Consider the following 20,432-nt stretch of genomic DNA (forward strand, 5'->3'; position numbering starts at 1 on the left):
CGGTGACACAGTGAGAGTTTAAAGAGCAGCACCGTCTGCTATGGTATGCTTCAGAAGGTGGCATGAGAAAAGCTGTGCCCAGAGACCACTAGACACAATTTCCAAAGATGGAAGACATTCCCTCTATGCTCCTTGTATCCAGAGTAGCACTGGGTCAGAGGGAGAGCGTAAGCCCTGCATTTCAGGCAAAGCCTTTTCTGGAGAGTTGTGGGTAATTGCAAAGTTGTTGTTAGGTGCCGTCAATTTCGACTCATAGTGACCCCGTGTGACAGAGTAAAATGGACTCATCAGGTTTTCTAGGATGTAATATGGGAAGGTGCCCTGGTGGCTTGGTGGTTAAGCCTCAGGTGCTAACCAAAAGGTCAGGGGTTCGAACTCACCCGCTGTTCCACAGAAGAAAGATGTGGCAATCTGCTTTTACAAAGATTACAGCCTAGAAAACCCTATGGGACAGGTCTTCTACTCTGTCCTATAAGGGTCTGTATGCGTGGGAGCTGATTCCACAGTGACGGATAATCTTTACAGGAGCAGATCGCCAGGTCTTTCTCCCACGGAGCTGCTGGCTGGGCTCAAATGACCAGCTTTTCCAGCACTTACCCATTGTGCCACCGGGGCTCCTTATAAATGCAATAGGTTTTAGATATTAACTTATCATAGCAAAATAACAAAATAAATAAATGGAGATGATGTCTACATTGTCCCCCTCCTTTACTGTACAGAGGGGATGGAGTGAAAAAGGGGAGTCAAAGGGGCTATCACCAAGCCAGGCGGCTCACCCGTCTGCCTCTGACCCCCATTCAGGTACCTCTGGGGAGCAGGACATCAAACAGCAGGTCAAAGGGACAAGGGGGCAGGAAACAAGGATTCTGGTCCTGCCTCCATCTCTAATTATTTCTGTGACTTTTTCGAGCTCTTTCATCTGTAAAATGAGGAGGTTGGATTTTTTAAGGTCCCTAACGGCTACTAAAAATTAGGATTTTTTAGTAAAGAACGTGTAGGGAGCTTGTGAAGCGAACCATGATTATCCCTGGTGAGAAAATAATCCACAAGGATTCCTTGTGATGGGTTGAAAAACCATACAGAAACGTAGAATTGTATGTAGTATGTAACATGAGCGGAGATACACGAAGCAACATAAAATGGAACACGTGTAAGAAAGCCCAAATCCTAAAGCAGAAAACTCAGGCTTTTGAACAGAAGCTGTGCCCCACTCCGTTCCACAGTCTCTCCCCATGAAAATGTAGCACCTTGCGCACACAATTAAATGCCAGCCACAGACAGCATTTTCCTTGGCTTTGTTGTTCCAGAACTGGGTCCTTTTGTCTTCAATATAATGGATATGCAGAAATAATGATAGAACAGAGATTTTTTTTCTAAAGCGATGACAAACACACTGCCGCTTCCTCCCTCCCTCCTTCCTCCTTATCCTCACTCCTCCCCGCCCCGCCCCGAAAAATAAATCATTGTTAAAAAAAAAAAAAACACCATTGTCTGTTGTCCACGGAGATCAAGATCCGCGTAGGAACAGCTCTGGAGGGCGCCGCAGAGGCCTCGAGCAGCCGGTAGGTGGCGCACGAAGGCAGCGCAGGCCGAAGAGCGGGCCGATCCGGGAGGAAGGGGCTTCTCGCGCCGCCCGCCCCCCACCGCCCGCCGCCGTCTTCCACCCCCTCCTCGCGTGCTAATTGCTGGATACTCTACTGGGACTTCGGTTAGGGGAAAGAAAAGCGGGAATGGGAGGCGGGGAAAGGAGGTGGGGAATCCGGTTCCGAACACACAAAGCCCCCAGGGCCTCGGCGGCACTGGAGCAGGGCGACCCCTCCCTCCTTTCTTTCCTTCCTCTCTCCCGGGGTTGCTGAGGCTCCGCCAGCCCCGGGCCCGGCAGGAGAAGCAGACCGCGGAGAGAAAAATGGGGACCCAGGTGCAGGGGCACCTCCCTCCCCAGCTCATCCATCCGGGACATCGGAGCCCAAGCTCACCCCAAATGCTGTTCAGAGAGGCGTGGGGTTGCCCTTGGGCTCGGGAAATGCCAAGATGAGCGAGGGGAGACGTGACCTGCTCGCGGTCCAGGTCCCCACGCAGCAGGGTCGGGCTGCGCCCTAGAGCGGGTGGGTTGCCAAGTGGATGCCTAGGCCTGGCTGGCGCGTCAGCAAGCCTCATTCCAGCAGGACCCACGAATCCCTCCCCTTCTGTGTCGGGGGCTGGAGCTGTCAGTTCGTGAGAAGATGAACGGGCCACGCGGTCGTCAGACCTCTGTCTGATATAACATAGTGCTAAGAGTCTTGATGGCCCTAAAGTCAGAGGCCTGGGTTAAAACGTGAGCACTGACACTTGGGGCTTTGTGATTTGGCGATGGCCCTAAACTCCCCAAGCCTCTGTCTCTCAGCTATATCAAAAAAAAAATTTTTTTTTTTTTTTGCAGCAATAATACTTGCCTCATAGGAATGTTGTGAAGATTTTTTAAAAAGTGGTGCTTAACTTAGCACAGGCCTGGTATAGAGTAGCTATTATTATTAACAGCCTGGACTGTCCTTGCAGGGGGAGGGGAATGCACAATTTGCAGTCCTTGAGACATCTGGCCTCACTGTTGCTAGACAGAGAAGAAAGCCTTCCAAGAGGAGAGCAAGGGAACATCCTGGAATGGTTGCTTCTAACACAAGATCCTGTCTGTCTTGCCCTGCCACTGTGGTTGTGGTAGGTCCAACCTCCCTTCCCCCTTCTCCTTGGATGTACATTCTCAAGCCTTTATGCCCCCTCCTCGTTTGGAGAACTTTGGAAGCGCAATATCACATGGATTTCACATGGACTTTGGCGTCAGACACACCCAGTTGCCATCCTGGCTCTGACATTTAGTGGCTGGGACTGAAATTGGGCAAGTCACTTAACCTCGAAGAACTTCACCTGGCTTGTCTATAAATGGTGGTCATGATACCTACCTCACACGATTCTCCTGAGGACAAACGGAGATAACACGTATAAAGTGCTTGACACTTACTATCTCTTTAGTAAATTTTAAAGCTTGCGGTTGAAATTAGTTTCCATCATCTTGCAGAAGATAATGGAAGTTCACTGGAATTTCTGCAGACATCTACCAAAGGTGAACCCAGATAACTTGTGACAATTATCTTCTCTACACCTGTCCACAAGGCTTATTTCCCTTCCAGGAAAAGAGCGGAAATCCAGCGAGGGCACATTCTTCCCAGAGCGCTACAGGTATAACTCAGACACTTAAATAGGCTAATTAACTCGTTTGGGTCACCATTTTAGAGCAGTACTCCAGTCAGAGGTTCTCTGGGGATGGACCTCACTTTAGAGTTGCATTCTAAACTGTGGTGTGAGCCTGGCTGATTGAGGACTCTTTCTTAGCACTCCCCACATACAAGATGCTACCCAGAGAGAGGTGTAGTGGTTGGGGCATGACCCTGAGCTACCATCCACCTAAGGCAGACTGGAGGTTGGGAGCTGTTGGACCTTCTCTAAAAAGACATTCCATTTCCATGACCATAGAATTTGTGTATTTTTGGGAGAAGCTCAGGCATTGAGCAGACAGATTTCCATGAACAGCAGGAGGACCAACAGGAAGCTGGGTAGCCACCTTCCACAATGGCTCTGGATGGTCCTTGCCTCCTGGTACACCCTTGTATAGTACCCTCCCATATCAATGGGGCTGACCTATAAAAGCAACAGAATACTGTGAAATGACAGGGTGTAACTTCGAAGGCTAGCACATAGAAGACATTGTGGCTTCTACCCTGACCTCACTCACTCTGGAGGAAACTAGTCACCGTGTCATGAGAACACTCAAGCAGTCCTACAGAGGGATCCATGGAGCAAGGAACTTAGGTCTCCTGCCATTAGCCAGCACCAACTAGCCAGCCATGCGAGAGAGTCATCTTGGAAGTGGATCCTCTAACCCCAGTCAAGCCTTCAGATGACTGCAGCCCCTGCTGACATCTTGGCCTCATGAGAGGCCCAGAGCCAAAATCAAGCAGCTAACAATCATGAATTTCTGACCCACAGAAACCATGTGAGGTAATAAATATTATTGTTTTAAGCCTCTTAGGGCCATGGGACTTCCATTGGCCAAAGTTGGGCTGATACCGAGGGCCTGAGCCCCTCACTTGGCCAGGTCTGCTGGTTCCATAAACGCTTCTGGGGTCTAAAAGTCCCTTCTTGTTGCCGTGCAGCCTGCGGGTCCGGTAGGAGGAGACAGGTCACTGTGAACTGAAGGCTGTAGAGCCAGGGTATGGGTAGGGTGAAAGCTACGATGGCCAGGCCACTTTGCTTTTTTCTGAAGTTTCCCTGGGCATTTATAGAACCGGTCATCTATAGATAGGAATGTGTGACTGAGCCCATGGCCCTAAATGGCGAGCTGACTCTTGTATACCAACTGTCACTGGTAGGGGTCTCACACGGTATTGAGAATTATGTATTTAATTCAAACAGAGTAAATTAAAATGCTCATTGTTGTTGTTCTTAGTTGCCGTCGAGTTGATGCCCGTGTGTACGGGTTAGAACTCTGCATGAGGTTTTCAAGCCTGTGACCTTTCAGAAGCAGATCACCTGCCCTTTCTTCCGAGTTGCTTCTGAGTGGGTTCAAACCACCAACCTTTAGGCCAGGGCCTTTGGGTTAGCAGCTGAGTGCTTAACCCTTTGTGCCACTAGGTGCTCCTAATTAAAATGCTAGGGGAGTAAAATGAATTATTAGATAATAGTCTTGGGCTCGAGCCCTGGTGGCACAGTAGTTAAGAGCTCGGCTGCTAACTGAAAGGTCTGCGGTTCAAATCCACCAGCTGCTCTTTGGAAACCCTGTGGGGCAATTCGACTCTTATATGGTCACTGTGAGTCAGAATCGACTTGACGGCAATGGGTTTGGTATTTTTTTAGTCTTGGGCTGACCAAATACTACTTGAAATCCTGTAGTTTGATAAAATGTTTGCCAATGAGTGTAGTGTATTAATTCATTTTTTGTTAAGTTTAAAAAATCTGAGTGTTTTTTTTATACCATTCCGCTGGAATTGTGGGGCTGACTGTTTTCTATAGCCTGTTGGTTGCCCCTAGGCCAAGGGCTATAACAGAGTTGGCTCCTCAGGAAAACACAACCTCTTGAAAACCATCCTGATCCCCAAAACTCCATTTCTTATTTTTGATGTGATACTAAGTTTCAGCTTTTTATTTTTTTCAGAAAGTTTTATTCCTGCTATATTTTTAGATTAAAAAGTCTTTATTTAAGGTGAACAAATAATATAGGATGTACAACTGCTGGGACTGCTTTTTAATTGAGAACAAAAAGGGAATACCTAGGACGAGAATGTGCAATTACCACATTTATTGTTTTCAGTGAATTTTTGTCAGGTTTGTTTATGTTACTGTTAATGTGATGATACAGCAATCCTTGGGAAAAGAATAACACTTGAGTTAAAAAACAAATTTCGATAAAAATGGAAAACAGTTAGCCACAACCCACAAAGGCCTTCTTTGGGAAGAACTCTTGAAGAAAAACCGACTGGAGCTTCACAGAAGAATATGGCACTGTCATTTTTCTCTTTATAGTGCCAGAGTGTTCCCGAACAAAGGCCTTAAGGCATTATCAACTAGTCATCTATTTTTTGATGTGATTTCTATTTTCAGGACCTTGATTTCCTCCCCCTTTGTTCCTGGTGCATCTGCTCATGGGCGCCTTCCACTTTGTTGCAATCATATTCAATGTGACCAGCCCTACCTAGAGAGTTCACCATGTGGGCCACAAATCAGACAGGCAGGTGTTTGCCCACCAGAGGAAGACCTCAAGGATCCACCTACTCGAGGCAGATATGCTAGTGGGTATGTGGAGTCTAAAGGATTACAGGTTATTCTGAATGATCCAAAAAGGTAGTGATAGACTTATCAGTGATGTGCCTAAGCCCTGAATATTATTTAAAAAACAAAACAACATTTTTTTTTCGTTTACTGGGATTTTTGATGGTACACAATGCACAAGTCCCATTGTGGAGCCTAATCAAAAATAGCTATATTGTGGTTAGAAATGTGACTGGCTCAACCATCAATTTTATGGAGTAAGGAAAAGAAGAAACTGAGGGTACTTACACTTCATTGGTAAATGATGTCTCTAAACATATCTTCCAGTTCAAAAATTCTGCAGCTTAGATTCTATAAATGGCTTTCAAATGATTATAATATTAATTAATTCAGTCAGGCCTCCAGCAATTATTCAAGTGCCTATTATGTGCTAAGCACAGATATACGTTGTTGAATAAAACACATGGCTCCCTGCTTACAGTCTACAGACAACCAACCCCAAAACAAGTGTAGATAGACTTAAAAACTGTGTACAATTTGGGAAATACATTAAATGGATTCCGAGATAGACAATAAAACAGTGTGTCTACATAAAAGGGACCAGGAATGGCCTCTTTAAGCAGAAAACAGATCAACATCTGAACGATAGTGAGGAGTCAAGGCCAGCCCGTGTGTAAAGGTGGGGAGTCTAGTTGCTCTGGGGGAAGAATGCAGCATGGGCAACGACCCTGAGAAGGAAAAAATGTACTCTGCTTAAAGAGTAGAACTTTACAGATACAGGCCTTTGCAGACTAGAGAACATGCTAGAATCACAGCCTGTCACAGTTTTATTGGACAGCCTAGTCTGCCCACCTATCTGGTTTTTAAATCCCCTTCACAATATGTGCTTGAGTCTCTTCAGCGAGAGGAAATGCACTACGTCTTGACATGTGAAATCGTTCCAACTTAAGGAAGCTGGAATTAGAATCATGAACCATCATCGCAGAAGCTACTTAGATAGCAATATTTACCATTCTTTATTATGTGGTATGCCAAGGACACAGAGCAGGATTTCAAGTTCGTCATCCTTTTCCAGGGGAAAAAAAAAAATATGATAACCATAAAACAGCTCTCACAAATGCTCCCTGTTTTTCTATTGTAGCGAAACTCAGATCAGTCGCCTGGCAAGCCAGCTACTGCAAAATAAGGTCATTTGTACCCTTGCAAGACAGCCGTTGTGTTTGGGCTGCCGTGGTGAGGTGGGAGTGACTTCCCTGTGGGACTTGTGGTGCATCACGTAGAGGAAGTGCCCTGTAGCCACCAGTTTTACAAAAGCCTTTGGTAATGTGAGTTGGCTTGCCCACGGTCAGCTATTGACCTGACTAAGGAAGCTCAATGGGATCCCAAGAAGATTCTGCCAGTTATTTGCTGGTGTCCTCCACTGCCAGTAAACACCACTGATAGTTTGAGGCCAGCTTAAGTATTCTTTTGTTCCACAGTATATCAGGGTTTTTTTTTTTTTTTTTTTAAGTTTCCAGTTCTTGGGGAGGCATTTTCAACTTCCCAACCTTGGACCATTCTCTAAGGTCATTTATGAACTACTGTATGGTGATTGTCGAACCACTCTTTTTGAAACGGCCTCCAAAGGATTCAAGGCCATCTTATGGACTTATAAAACTGTGCAGAATGTAAAAAGTCAAAAGCTGACCGAGATTAAATGCTAACCCCCACAACAAAAATTCTATTGGCAGCCAAACAATTTTACCACTGAAACACAAGTAAAAATCTCCATTAAATTTGGTTCCTCAGATGGCAGTAATGCTCTGAAAATATCAAAGCAATAGAAGAATAAAGCAAAAAATCAGAATATCTCAATAAGACTGGCAAATGGAGTCCAGTGCCAATGTGACATCTGGTGCTAGGCCGAAATATTAAAAAACTACAAAACCAGTGCCACAAATATCACAGTCAACTTATTTGAGCTAGTTCATGAAAATTGCTTGTTAGACCTGCTTCACATTAAAGGATAAGACAGGTTCACCAACATGCTGTGGAATGCAGCCAGCCCACCAGGGCTGAAGGGATGTCCACTGGGCTGACCAAATGTCAAGAAGGAATGTCAACAGAATGCTCTTGAAGTTGTCCTGTGGTGAGCTGAGGTGGGACAACTCCAAGGAGTGGACCAAAGGACCCCTTTCAAGACTTACTCAAGCATGACTTCTTGTGATGACTTCTCACTGTGGCTGCTTCGCAGAGAGAGCAACCAATAGACCTTGCTGGCCAGCAGCAAGGAGAAATGGAGAAATGGAGCAGATCCTTCTGACCAGAGGCATTCAAAGGCCAGCGCTGTGAGAGAGGGCCCATCTGGAAAGAGCAACAGGCCCTGTGAGCAAGGATTGGAACTGTAAGCCACAGGTTAGTCCTTACCTTTCATAAAACATAGACACCACAGTTAAGTGCGCGTCGTATGGTATAGTGGTTTGGCATCCACGGTCTAGAGTCAAACTCCCTGAGCTCAAATCCTGACTTCAGCATTTACTAGTTGGGTGACCTGAGAGTTGCTGAACCTCTCCAAGCTCATTTCTTTACCTATAAAATGGGGATAATAATATACCTACCTTATATTCAACAATTCACTCTCTGTTAGTTGTTATACAAGTGCCTGGCACGTAGTAGGTACTCAATAAATGTTAGCTATATATTGTTATCAGTCTTCATGGCTCCTCACAGGGAATAGAACTCGTAGTATAGTTTGTGTGTATTCGTATTTCTGCCATTTACTACAGAACACTGAGAGAAAATTATTAAGAAATTTTAATTTCAGTTTTCTCCTCTGTCAAATCCAAATAATAATACTTCATGGTTTTTATGAGGATGAATTAGATGATTAGCATAAAACACCAACAATGGGGACTGGTACATTGTTGGGACTCAATATGTAATTTTTATTGGGTCCTGATTGCCTAGCACCTGGCAGCACTGCCCGAGATGAGTTTCTGCGATGAGGAAAACATTCATCTGTACTATCCATTGTGGTAGCCACTGGCTACTTGTGGTTATTGAACACTTGAAATGTGGCTAATACTCAACTTTTAGTTTTATTTAACTTTAATTTAAATCACTTTTAATTTAAATAGCCATCTGTGGCCTGTGGCTAAGGTATTGAACAGCACAAGCTGGGTTGTTTAGGGCCCATCCTATTCTCTCCATGCCCACTAGTACCTCTACCAAGGGGTTGGCCAAGAGCGAAGAGAGGATGTAAAACTGGATTTTGGCAGGTTGGTGTTGTGGTATAACGGAGAGAAGAAAAGTCAGCAAGTTTATAGAAACCTACAGTCTAGTCCTAGCTCTGCGCACTATTTTTGGGCAAGTCATTTCACCTTATCTTCAGAAGGAGAGTTTGATGCTGAGATGACTTCAAAGGTCCCACCCATCATGTGATAACTAAGATGTAAATTATTTTTTAAGTACCATGAGTTGCATTTGGCTATGTTTAAAACAAACACAAACCAGTTGCTGCAGAATAGATTCCAACTCATGGCAACCCCATGTGTGTCAGAGTATAACTGAGTTCCACAGATTTTCAATGGCTGATTTTTCAGAAGTAGATAACCAGGCCTTTCCTTCAAGGCAGCTCTGGGTGGACTCAAACCTTCAGCCTTTTGGTTAGCAGCCAAGTAGGCTGACCATTCACACCACCCAGTGACTCCTGTTGCCGTCAAGTCAATTCCGACTCATAGCGACCCTATGGACAGAGTAGAACTGCCCCATAAGGTTTCCAAGGAGCAGCTAGTGAATTCAAACTGCTGAACTTTTGGTTAGCAGCCAAGCTCTTAACCACTGTGCCACCAGGGCTCCTTAGCTATGTTTCAAAAAAAAGTGAGGCCTGTTGCCATCAGTTCCAACTCAAAGTGACTCTATAGGACAGAGTAGAACTGTCCCATAGAGTTTCTAAGGAGCGCCTAGTGGATTCGAGCTGCCAACCTTTTGGTTAGCAGCCATAGCTCTTAACCACTACACCAGCAGGGTTTCCTAGGTATGTTTAGTGTCTCCTAAATTTAAGGGTGAGTGTATGTAAGTGTTGGTGTACAAACTATTGTAAATGAATAAGCACAGATATAAATAAATAATTGAAGCCAATGAGATATCAACCTTGGGGCAAAGAAAAAGGACTTTGATGAACATCTGTTCTGTGTGAGCAGAGTCTCCTGGCGCATCCCCCCTGCCCCCCTGCAGATGTACAGCTTTGCAACAGTGTGGAGAGAGTGGAGTGTGGGGGAATGTTTGACTGATAAAGACCTTGGACACCCATAATGTGATTTATTGTCTCCAGCTGAGTACAAAGCCCAAAGGAAATTCCACAAAACAGTAGATCTCCAAGAATCCACCCTGGGTAGAAGGAGCACTGGCAAGGAGCCTACAGGCCCATGTTCTGTCCCTGGGTCCCTGGCTAACCAGCTGGGTGACCCATACTTAGCCTGTAACTTCTCTGGGCCACAATTTAGTCATTTGTACAATGAATTAGTTGCCCTGTGCTCCTGAAAGTTGAAAAATCTGGTGATTATGCTTAGAGCTCAAGAAATTTCCAAGATGCTTTTCTTTGCCAGGAGCCTGAAGTGTGAGAAATTACAGCAGCTGAAATTAGGTAACAACCCCCTCACCCCCCCGCCCCACACACATGGAGGCACATATTTTCTGTTAATCCTAATGTAGAGGGAGGCCACCCCTTATTGACATGACCCCTTGGTCTCTGTCAAAAGCAACTTAGGAACCTAGGGGATGGGATCCCACTTGTTTATGAGCATGATTTGGACTGATTAGCCTTGAGAATACCCGAAGAGCTCTCTAGATCTTTTTTAAAAGGCATTTTTGAAAAAGCAACTCTTTAAGCCATCAGGCTGTTGATACTAGTGGTGGTGATGGTGGTGGTGGTGATGGTAGGGTGTGTGTGTGTGTGTTAACCCAAAGTGAGAAACGTCACCACCCACCTCTATAAATGGTGAAATATAATACACACTGTTGTCATTTGCCATCAGCTGATTCATAGCAGGAAAAAACAACAGTGGCTTTCGGAATAGAAAAATCAGTGGCTAAAGAAAACTGTCCCAGATAATTGAGTTTATTAATCTATTTGGCTTTAAATCATCTTTCTTCCACCATTTTTATTAAAGTCTCTAAGTCCACAAATTGTTTTGAACATCAGCCCCTCCTCCACTGCTTCTCCCAAGGCTGCCGTATGATAAATAGCTGTCCCTGCCCTCCCTCCTCTCCGCCCTGGTTCTTCTCACATTCTTCTCCATCCTTGTCCATCCTTCCAGAGAGGAGGGTCAGAGTCTCTACTCAACTGTCCGCACTTGCCTGGACCAGGGCCCTAACAACAGAAAGTCCTGGTTTTAGAGAACGCCTGGTTGTGATTCCCACAGGTGCGCATGCACACACACACACATTTTTCAGACCAGGAAGTCCCTTTGAGGCAGTGCTGGCTGGACCTTGAACCCCAATAAGATCAGGATGAAAGTTAAAGAGGCTGTAAAGCCAGCCAAATCCGTTCTCTGTGTGAGTCGGTGCTGCCTCTCAGCCCCACAGTCCCCTCCAGCCCCAGGCACAGGAGCAATTGTCCTGCAGTTTCTACTTCCTGGTGACAGCCTGCCACACTGACCTGCCTGTCAGGAGAGGATCTTTCTCCTTTGTTGGCACCTTTACAACTAAATTTATGGTTCATTCATTAGGTTGTCAGGTGCTTTAAGCACGGAAGGAAAAGAAGTGACGTGGTTTGCGTAGTTTCAGTTTGGAAAACAAGGAAGTAGAAGAATTTATCCACAGTCATTTTCTGCTAAAAGGTTGCAACATTTTTCAGGCACCATTGAAAAGTGACGCAGTCTTCTTCCTGGTTCAAGTGGTAGGGAAGGGGGCCTAGAGAGAGAGGTGGTTCAACAACATGCCCAAGATGTCACACAGCTCTTTAGTAGAGCCCCAGAACTAAAGCCTGGATCAGCTGGTTTCCTGGATCTCACCCCCAGCTTCTTTTCTCTCTCTTTCTCTGTCTCACTCTCTCTTTCCTTATCTTCAAAGCAGACTTTTTGGGGGGACCTAGGAAGAAATGACACACATGGGGCCCCGCTTAAGTCAGAATCCACTTGATGCAACTGGCTTGATGCAAGATACCAGGTCGCTGGATGGTGCAAATGATTTGTACTCTACTGCTAATCTAAAAGTTTGAACCCACCCAGCAGCACCATGAAAGAAAGGCCTGGCAATCTGCTTCCGTGAAAGTTACAGCCAAGATAACCCTACAGAGCAGTCCTAGTCTGTAACACATGGGATCGCCATGAGTTGGAACTGACTCAACTGTAATGGGTTTGTTTCTGTTTTTGGTTTGTGAAGAAAAGGTAAATATCCAGAAGGAAGAAAGAGGGCTGGCAGCCTGTTTGCTAGCTTCTGTCTCTTTCCTTCATGATAGCCAGTATTCTGGAATTACCTGGGAAACAAAGAGGAACGGATGTCTTAAAAAAGAAAAGTACTTGCTAGTGCGTGTGTGTGTGTGTGTGTGTAACCAAGGCCATATATCTTCTCAGAGTAAACAGCCTTCCTAATGAGTGGAACATGTAGAATAATGACCTTTGCCCATCATAGCCCTTAAAATCCCTTAGAAATCAGGGTAGGGGCAAATGGTTCCCTTTTACGGCAGACACTGGGTCTCTGCTCTTCCCCTGCAAAATCGCCCCATTTCCTTTGGTTGTCTTTCTCCTGGCTCTCCCCTAACTCATCCCTTCCCTTGCCAAGTCATCTCTCTTCCATTATTAGTCATTCTAATAAACACTTCTAATAAACGCAAACCCTGTAACCAATCAAGGATGCTACTTTTGGCTCCTATGCTGCCTTTAGAAAGACTGATACCTGCATTAATTCTGTCATCTGTCCTGGAGAAACCCAGCTGAGATCTCCAACATATTCTGCAGCCAGCTGCAATATAATGGGCATATTTAGTGTACATTCTCTTGTTAAATGGAATCTGCATTCCGGGGTGAATTAAAACTGCTTAATTATTAATATGTCCCCCAGGGATTGATGACATTTGGGATAATTTTACCATGCTGTAGATCTTTAACAGCACAACATGTGTGGAGGTATAAAATTCAACCTCTTTAGTCTGAAAGAACACTCCTCTGCAAATTCATTTTGGCTCAAATGCTGTGTGGATTAGTCCATGAACATTCAGACCCCAAGTGGAGGGGAAGTTTCTAAAGAACAGGAGGGTATTAAAGCTGGGGCTACTGTGCAGGGAAGGTTATGAAGACACACCACAGAGCCGCCTCCTAGGAGTTGGCATTGACTTGGAATATACTGCAAGCCAGATGCTTTTGTTGAGGTGAAGGAAATAGCAACAGCAGGGAAGAGTTTATCATGAAACTAGAATCAGGGTGCCATGCTATCAGCTCTGCACCAGTTTGCTGTGTGACTCTGAGCAAATTACTTAGCCTCTCTGAGACAGAGTTTTCTCAAATATATGAGGGGCAATTATATCTTCCTTTTTTTTAGCTATAGGGTTGCTATGAGTCAGAATCAACTCGATGGCAAAGAGTTTGGCTTGGTTTTTTTTTTAAGTTACCTTATAGAATTGTGTGCAATGTATATAAAAGTGCTTCCAAGAATTAATGCACTTTATAAAGAATCTATTCAGGTGGAGAAGGAAATAGTACTTACGGATCACCTTTTCTGTGCCAGGTACTGTGTTCAATACTTTTACAAACATGGAGTCAATTGATTATTGCAAAAAAAATCTGATATAGGCCTGATTGCCCCTATTTCAAGTGGAGGAAACTGAAGCTCAGACTCTACCAAAGACCACAAAACTAGTGAGTGGCAGAGGCCACCTGGAAAGGATAAGGTATGTATTTGAGGTGACAACATGTAGAAGGAAAAAGGGCCACAACCTTAATTTTTAAATAGAAACCTTCAGTCAACCTAAGCATTTGGTTGACTTATATGCAATGATATGCAGTATCACAACATGAAATTTTAATTGTTTTTTTCATCAGTCTGCACAGTTCTCTGCACTGTTCTGATAGGAAGGAAGGAAAACCTCTAAGTATAGTGTCAAACAAAGATTTTCAACAAAGTAAATGTTTAGGAAGCCCTGCCATCAGGCTTACCTGATTTTGATCTATTAGTGGTATTGAATGAGCTTTTACACTCAATCCCTCCTCATTTCTGCAATTTCATTTTGAGACTGGCTTTTGAGGGAGTTTCTGGCTCTAATGTCAAGAGTTGTTTCTTTCTCCTCTGTGTCTGTTCAGGATCCAGTGTTTTACCCCAGAATAGTGAAGATCCCGTTTGCACTCAGATGCTTTGCACATCCCGGTGCCTGGTTTACAGTGTGTGACCTGGAGATGAAGTTATTGATGGCTGTTTATAAGAAAGACAAAGTAGAGCAGGGTTTGGAGCAGGAGACCAGAAGCCAGTCCATCACCTGCTCCCTCGGTGACCTCACTTCACCTCTTCATGCTTCAGTTTCTCCATCTGTTTGTGGAAAGAGTGATGCACGATATCTTGCCCTCAGAGTGTCATGAACATCTTTGTAAAGCACTGAACGATGCTAGACAGGGCCGCGAAGACTTCATGTTACCCTTTATGTGTACAATGAAACCTCGTCTGATGGTTTGAAAATTACAGAACATCTATTTTTAAAAATAAGATGATCTTATGCGTGAACAGGTACTTGCATTTCTTTATTCATTGGTTTGTGGTTTTCTGTTAAACTCACGTCAACGGCTGGACCTAATGCTTCATTTGTGTAATAAGCAAAGAAGCACACAGATGTTGTTATTACTGATAATTGACTTTTCTGCTCTAAAATGCATTTCTCTGCTTCTTTCATTTTTTATTGTTGTAAAAACATACATAACATGACATTTGCCAGTTTGTCACTTTTCAGGGTACCAATTCAGTGACATCAACTACATTCACCGTGTTGTACAACCGTCACCCATGTACGCTTCTTTACTTTATTGTTGCAAGTACTTATCTAACAAAATGTTTGCCATTTCGGCATTCTGTACTACTTCAAACATTTTTAATGTGCTTCCTCTCTCTCTCTCTCCACACACACACACGCACACACATATGCACACCCATGGTAGAATTTCAGAAACGGTATCATCACCTCTATTTTATAGATGAGAAAACTTAAGTCAGGAGAATTCAGAGAATTGCCAAGTCCATGTGGATAATTAGGCAGAGTTGGGAAAATATTCTGTCTCCTGTCTCAAAATTCAATGCTCATCCCTCTCAGCTTCATTTTTTATAATCCTGGTTTCTTTTTCTGTTATTATGCTTCTTTTTTTCTCCACTTGCTGCTCTAATGGGGCTAGAGGTGCCCTCTCTACTTCCCTTCTCTAGGGAATGGAGCCGTCTAAACCGACACCCTCATCCCTGATGTCCTCAAGTAACGTTTGCAGCAAAGCGAGAGAGCTCAGACATGACTGTTGGCTTGTTAAGCTTGCTCCTCATTGCAAGCTTGAAGAAAAACCTGCCAAAAATCACATTACTGAGTCACTGGGACCTCCAAACTGCTCTAAGTGGAGGAGCCAGTCAAGCTGCACCAGTAATATTCAGCCTGAAAAAGCTGTGTCGTGATGCTCTTACAGATAGGCGTTTGATTTGTATGTGCTCCTAAAGTGTATCCAGGCTTAAGAGTCAGAGGGAAAGGATGGGTTGAACACCAAAAGAGCACTTTAAACTGGTATGCTTTTTCTGAAGGGAATTAAATTGCAAAGATTAGCAGAGGCTGATGAAGGAGCTCAGAAAATTGCAACTGAATGAGACGCGAACTCCATTGTTTACACATATTCAACATAGACTTTAGTTTTCTGTATTGCCCTGGGCCAACCCAGGTTGCTTTTACAATTCCTTTCAAGCAAGTACCCCTCTGCCCACTAAGACTCAGCAAAAAAAAAAAGTTCTACTAAGAAATAAAGATGGCTGCAAAGGGGAAACCCAACAAGACAGACGGCAAATAACAAATTATGGATAACATTGCGAAGAATGGGAATTCCAGAACACTTGATTGTGCGGGTGAGGAATCTGTTCATAGACTAAGAGGCTGTCGTTTGAACAGAACAAAGGGATAGTGCATCATTTAAAATCAGGAAAGGCATGCATCAGGGTTGTATCCTTTCACCATACTTATTCAATCTGTATGCTGAACAAATAATCCAAGAAGCTGGACTATATGAAGAAGAACACAACATCAGGATTGGAGGAAGACTCATTAACAATCTGTAGCATGCAGATGACGCAACCTCGCTTGCTGAAATGAAAAGGTCTTGAAGCACTTACTAATGAAGATCAAAGACTACAGCCTTCAGTATGGATTACACCTCAACATAAAGAAAACAAAAATCCTCGCAACTGGACCAATAAGCAACATCGTGATAAATGGAGAAAAGATTGAAGTTGTCAAGGATTTTATTTTACTGGGATCCATAATCAATGCCCATAGAAGCAGCAATCAAGAAATCCAACGATGTATCTTATTGGGTAAATCTGTTGCAAAGGACCTCTTTAAAGTGTTAAAAATCAAAGATGTCACTTTGAGGACTAACGTATACCTGACCCAAGTCATGATCTTTTGAATCGCCTCATACGCAAGCAAAAACTGGACAATAAATAGGGAAGACCGAAGAAGAATTGACACCTTTGAATTACGGCATTGGCAAAGAATATTGCATATACCATGGACTGCCAGAAGAACAAACAAATCTGTCTTGGAAGAAGTACAGCCAGAACGCTCCTTGGCAAGACTTCATCTTACTTACTTTGGACATGTTATCAGGAGAGACCAGTCCCTGGAGAAGGACATCAGGTTTGGTAAAGTAGAGGCTCAGCAAAAAAGATGAAGACCTTGAAAAGAGATGGATTGACACAGTGGCTGCAATGATGGACTCAAACACAGCAATGATTGTGAAGATGGTGCAGGACCAGGCAGCATTTGGTTCTGTTGTGCATAGGGTTGCTGTGAGTCGGAACTGACTTGATGGCACCTAACAAAAACAAGTTTCCTTGCCCTCTTATCTTCTCATCTTTGCTTTTGAGTAATGGTTGACCTTTTGGTCTCATACTTACGGTTTTTACATAGGGCACCGATCTTTTGGATAATATCCTTTATTTTGTGTGCCACTCTGCTATTTTGCTAAAAGGTGATCTCAGGGGATAGGCTTGGTTCTAGGTTTAAAGAGTATCTCAGGGTGACAGTCGTATGGAGTCCTCTGATCTCTACTGTTCCAGTTTGTCTGGCTTTTTTTTTTTTTTTAATAAAAATTTGAGTTCTGCTCCACATTTTTCTCCCAGTCTATCCAGAACCAATTATTGTGACCCCAGTCAGGATGGTCAGTTATGGTAGCCAGGCACCATGTAGTTCTTCCGTTGTCATGGTAGACGAGGTTGTGGCTCGTGTACACTTGTTTCTTCTCGGAGCTTTTGGTACCTTCTTACTGTTTTGCTCCTGGTGAGTAGAGACCTGTGGTTGTGTCTTAGATAGCCGCTCGCAAGCTTTTAAGATCCCAGATGTTACTCACTTCACTATTGCCTTCACTTATGCAGCTCTGGCTTGATGGGGTAGGTGAACTGAGGGGTGGGTGCCCTTCCCAAGCTTGCCAATCTCCCCTCTTCTTCCTGAATACTGCCCTGCACCTTCACCCACCCTAAAGCCTGCCTGGAAACAGAACGAGAATGCTGTTGCCTGCCCTTCCCCCCCAGGAGACAGCAGGGCCAGGTCTGGCCCACAGCCAAGTTCTGAAGAAACAGCATAGGATAGTGAGCGGTGGTGGGTGGGGCAGGGAGCCTTGTGTTACCACTCAGAGCTTGATTTTGAATCAGTCTTACTTGTAGCCTATCCTGAAATATCACTGAGGGCCCAAAGTGAACCCACAGCTCTAAGGTGGGGTGTGAAGGATTCTCGGCTCCCTTGCCCACATGCTGCTCTCCTGAGGGAGCTTAGTTGGGCTTGCTTGGATTCCAACTGCTATTTTTAAAGCAACATTCATTGTCATTTAGCCTTATCTAGCTGAGGACAGTGCACATGTCCTCCTCCAGTCCCTCTGTACACGGTCACAAAGTGCCTCAGCTAAGATGCTGACCAGAACCTGGGGTCCCTACTGCTGTTGCCCCTGAGGCCAAGGACACACTCTGCGGTCCTGGTGGCACCAGCACAGGACAATAGGACAGTCAGGCAGGGGAGCTGCTGGTGACAGAGAAGGCACCTTCCCGTTAACAATAAAAACAACTCTTTCTGACAAGGAAAAGCCCCTGTGTGATCAGCAGAGGAGAGAGATCAGACAGGCACTGGCTTCTCTGAGACACCGAGAGAGAAGGGCTGCTCCCTCTTCTTACAAGGGTGTGGGCACTTCCTTCAGAGAATTTGCTCCTGCCAAGAGCAGGCTGTTGGCTCCCTGGAACTCCGGGGATCAGGATGCTAGTTTGCAGAGCCGGCCAGCCCGCAGCCGGAGCAGCTGGGTGTAATTATGCCGCTTCGGAGGAAGTTGCTGGCCGCTGAGAGTGTGCTGGGCCTGGCTGCATGTTGGCTGCTGGGCTTAAGGGAACAATGGAGATAGAAACCAGTGGCAGCAGGGGAAGGGGAGGAGGAGGAGGAGGAGGAGGAGGAGGGTGAAGACTGGCAGAAAGAAAGGGTGAGAGCTGCTCCCAGGGCTGAAAAAAAGGATGGAAAAATCCCGTGTCCACACTCCAAGGATCCCTGTTCTTGTCTCCAGACTTGAAAACAAAGTCCGTGTCCCTCTGTGAACAGCCCCCTGACTTTTTTTTCAAGCTGTACCTGCGGAACAGTGTATTTAGAGAAGTGTGCCTGGCTGACATATTGACTAGCACTCCTCTGCCTGTTTAATCTAAACGGACTTCATCTTCGTAGCAGCTGGCCAGGGGGAAAAATAAAAGAATTCATGATGAAAAAGGCAAATCTCCATTGACTAGAAAGAACTGTAGCCCCAGCAGCAGCAGCAGCTAAACATTTCAGTGCCTTGCTAAATGCTGCACCCAGATGCGTACATCAGGAGGGAAAGAAAAGAGACAACTTCACGGAAGTGAAATGTGAGTTAATTAACAAGTTGGTTTTTTTTTTTTTTTTTTAACCTGGATGGAGAAAAACTTATTAATGTCTGCTGCTTTATACTTTCCAGAATTTCTTCTGTGTCTCCTAATTAGAACATAGCAGGAAGATGAACATGGGGGCAGGGTGGCAGAATAGGGGCTGAGGAGAATGTTTTCCCCTTGCCGCCGTGTTTTGGAACCCCCACCCCTCACAACAGCAGGGACTTTTATGCATATATATGGAGAGTCATGTTTCTCTGTGGTTCTTTCCTCCTTTCCATCAAGACATGGGCTGCAGCACCTACAGGGCTTGAGTAGGCAGACCCCATGTTTTGCCAGCTCAGGAAACGATTCCAGGCCCCAAATCAATCGAGTGGGCAGGTCTGAGGCTCCTGTGGCCTCTCGATGACCCCTCTCCATGTGTACAACTCCTGATTTATGTCACTTTAAAAGGGTGGGTGTCCTACTTGGTATTGGGCACACTTGATGTATAAAATTGACGGCCAACACAATGACACGCTATTGGCTTGGGCTGGTAAATGAGGAGGCAATTTCATTACCTTTCCCTCTTGTCCACTGCCTTGTACAAGATTACTTGAAATGCTATCAATCAGTGGGTGTGAATGCAGAGAAGTGCCCAGACTACACATGGGCATGGTGGCTTTGCTCTCTAATGATTAATGAAAATAAATGATGGTGCTGTTGTCTTTAAAACTGATTGCTGGGATCACCTTATTGCCTGGGTAGAGAGATTATGGTTACAGGTTGAAAGGATTTGGGCAGTAGGATAAAAGTGGGCAATTTTTTTCTTCCTTTTCCTTCTCTTTCCTCCAACTTAGGTCCTAGATTTTCTAAACACACACACACACACAACCACCCATGTATACATACATAGATGACTCCTAGAACAGTGCTTCCCAATACAGTAGACACCAGCCACTTATGGCTATTTAAATGAACTAAAATTAAATAAAATTAAAAATTCAGTTCTTCAATCATGCTAACCATATTTCGAGTGCTCAGTAGCCACATGTGGCTAGTGGCCACCGTATTGTACAGCACAGAATCACAGAACATTTCTGTCACTGCAGGAAGTTCTATTAGACAGCCCTTTCCTAGAGTGTCTATTTGTTTTGATGTCTCGGGGCTCCTGTTCCTTTTAGAATGCTCTACCTGTAATTTTTATAAAGGTAAAACATGGTTTCTTTTTCTTTAACCATAACTTAAATCAAAACTATTAGCGTCCTCCCAACTCCTAAGGGAAAGTTGCCTTAATTCCTCAGCTGCTCTGCTGGTGGGACATCCTGGGACACTTTAGTCAAGCTGCGGTATAGTAAAAAAAAAAAAAATTTTTTTTTTTTTGTATAGTAGGCACCATAAAATAAGGACAGAAAGTCAGCAAGCCTAGTTTCAAACTGACCCTAACCCGTTCCTTTACATAATTTTCCTAGACAGTTCTTAATAATAGCTAGAAGGGGCCACTTTCAGGCTAAGTGGTGTGTCAAGAAAGATCCTGGAGTATCTCCATAAAAATTTGCACAAATAATAGCTCCTTT

At 44.5% G+C, this 20,432-nt stretch overlaps 1 long non-coding RNA gene across 3 annotated transcripts in view; it reads left to right on the forward strand.

The window, feature by feature from the left end:
* Positions 1-17,874: 17,874 nt before the first annotated feature.
* LOC126076690 (uncharacterized) overlaps positions 17,875-20,432 on the forward strand; it is a 36,649-nt gene continuing 34,091 nt past the window's right edge. For all 3 annotated transcript variants that reach the window (XR_007517592.1, XR_007517591.1, XR_007517590.1), the window contains exon 1: positions 17,875-18,876. This is a non-coding gene — a long non-coding RNA (uncharacterized LOC126076690). The remainder of the gene's footprint in view (positions 18,877-20,432) is intronic.

This window comes from Elephas maximus, chromosome 5, assembly GCF_024166365.1.
Source record: "Elephas maximus indicus isolate mEleMax1 chromosome 5, mEleMax1 primary haplotype, whole genome shotgun sequence".
Taxonomy (NCBI): Eukaryota; Metazoa; Chordata; class Mammalia; order Proboscidea; family Elephantidae; genus Elephas; species Elephas maximus.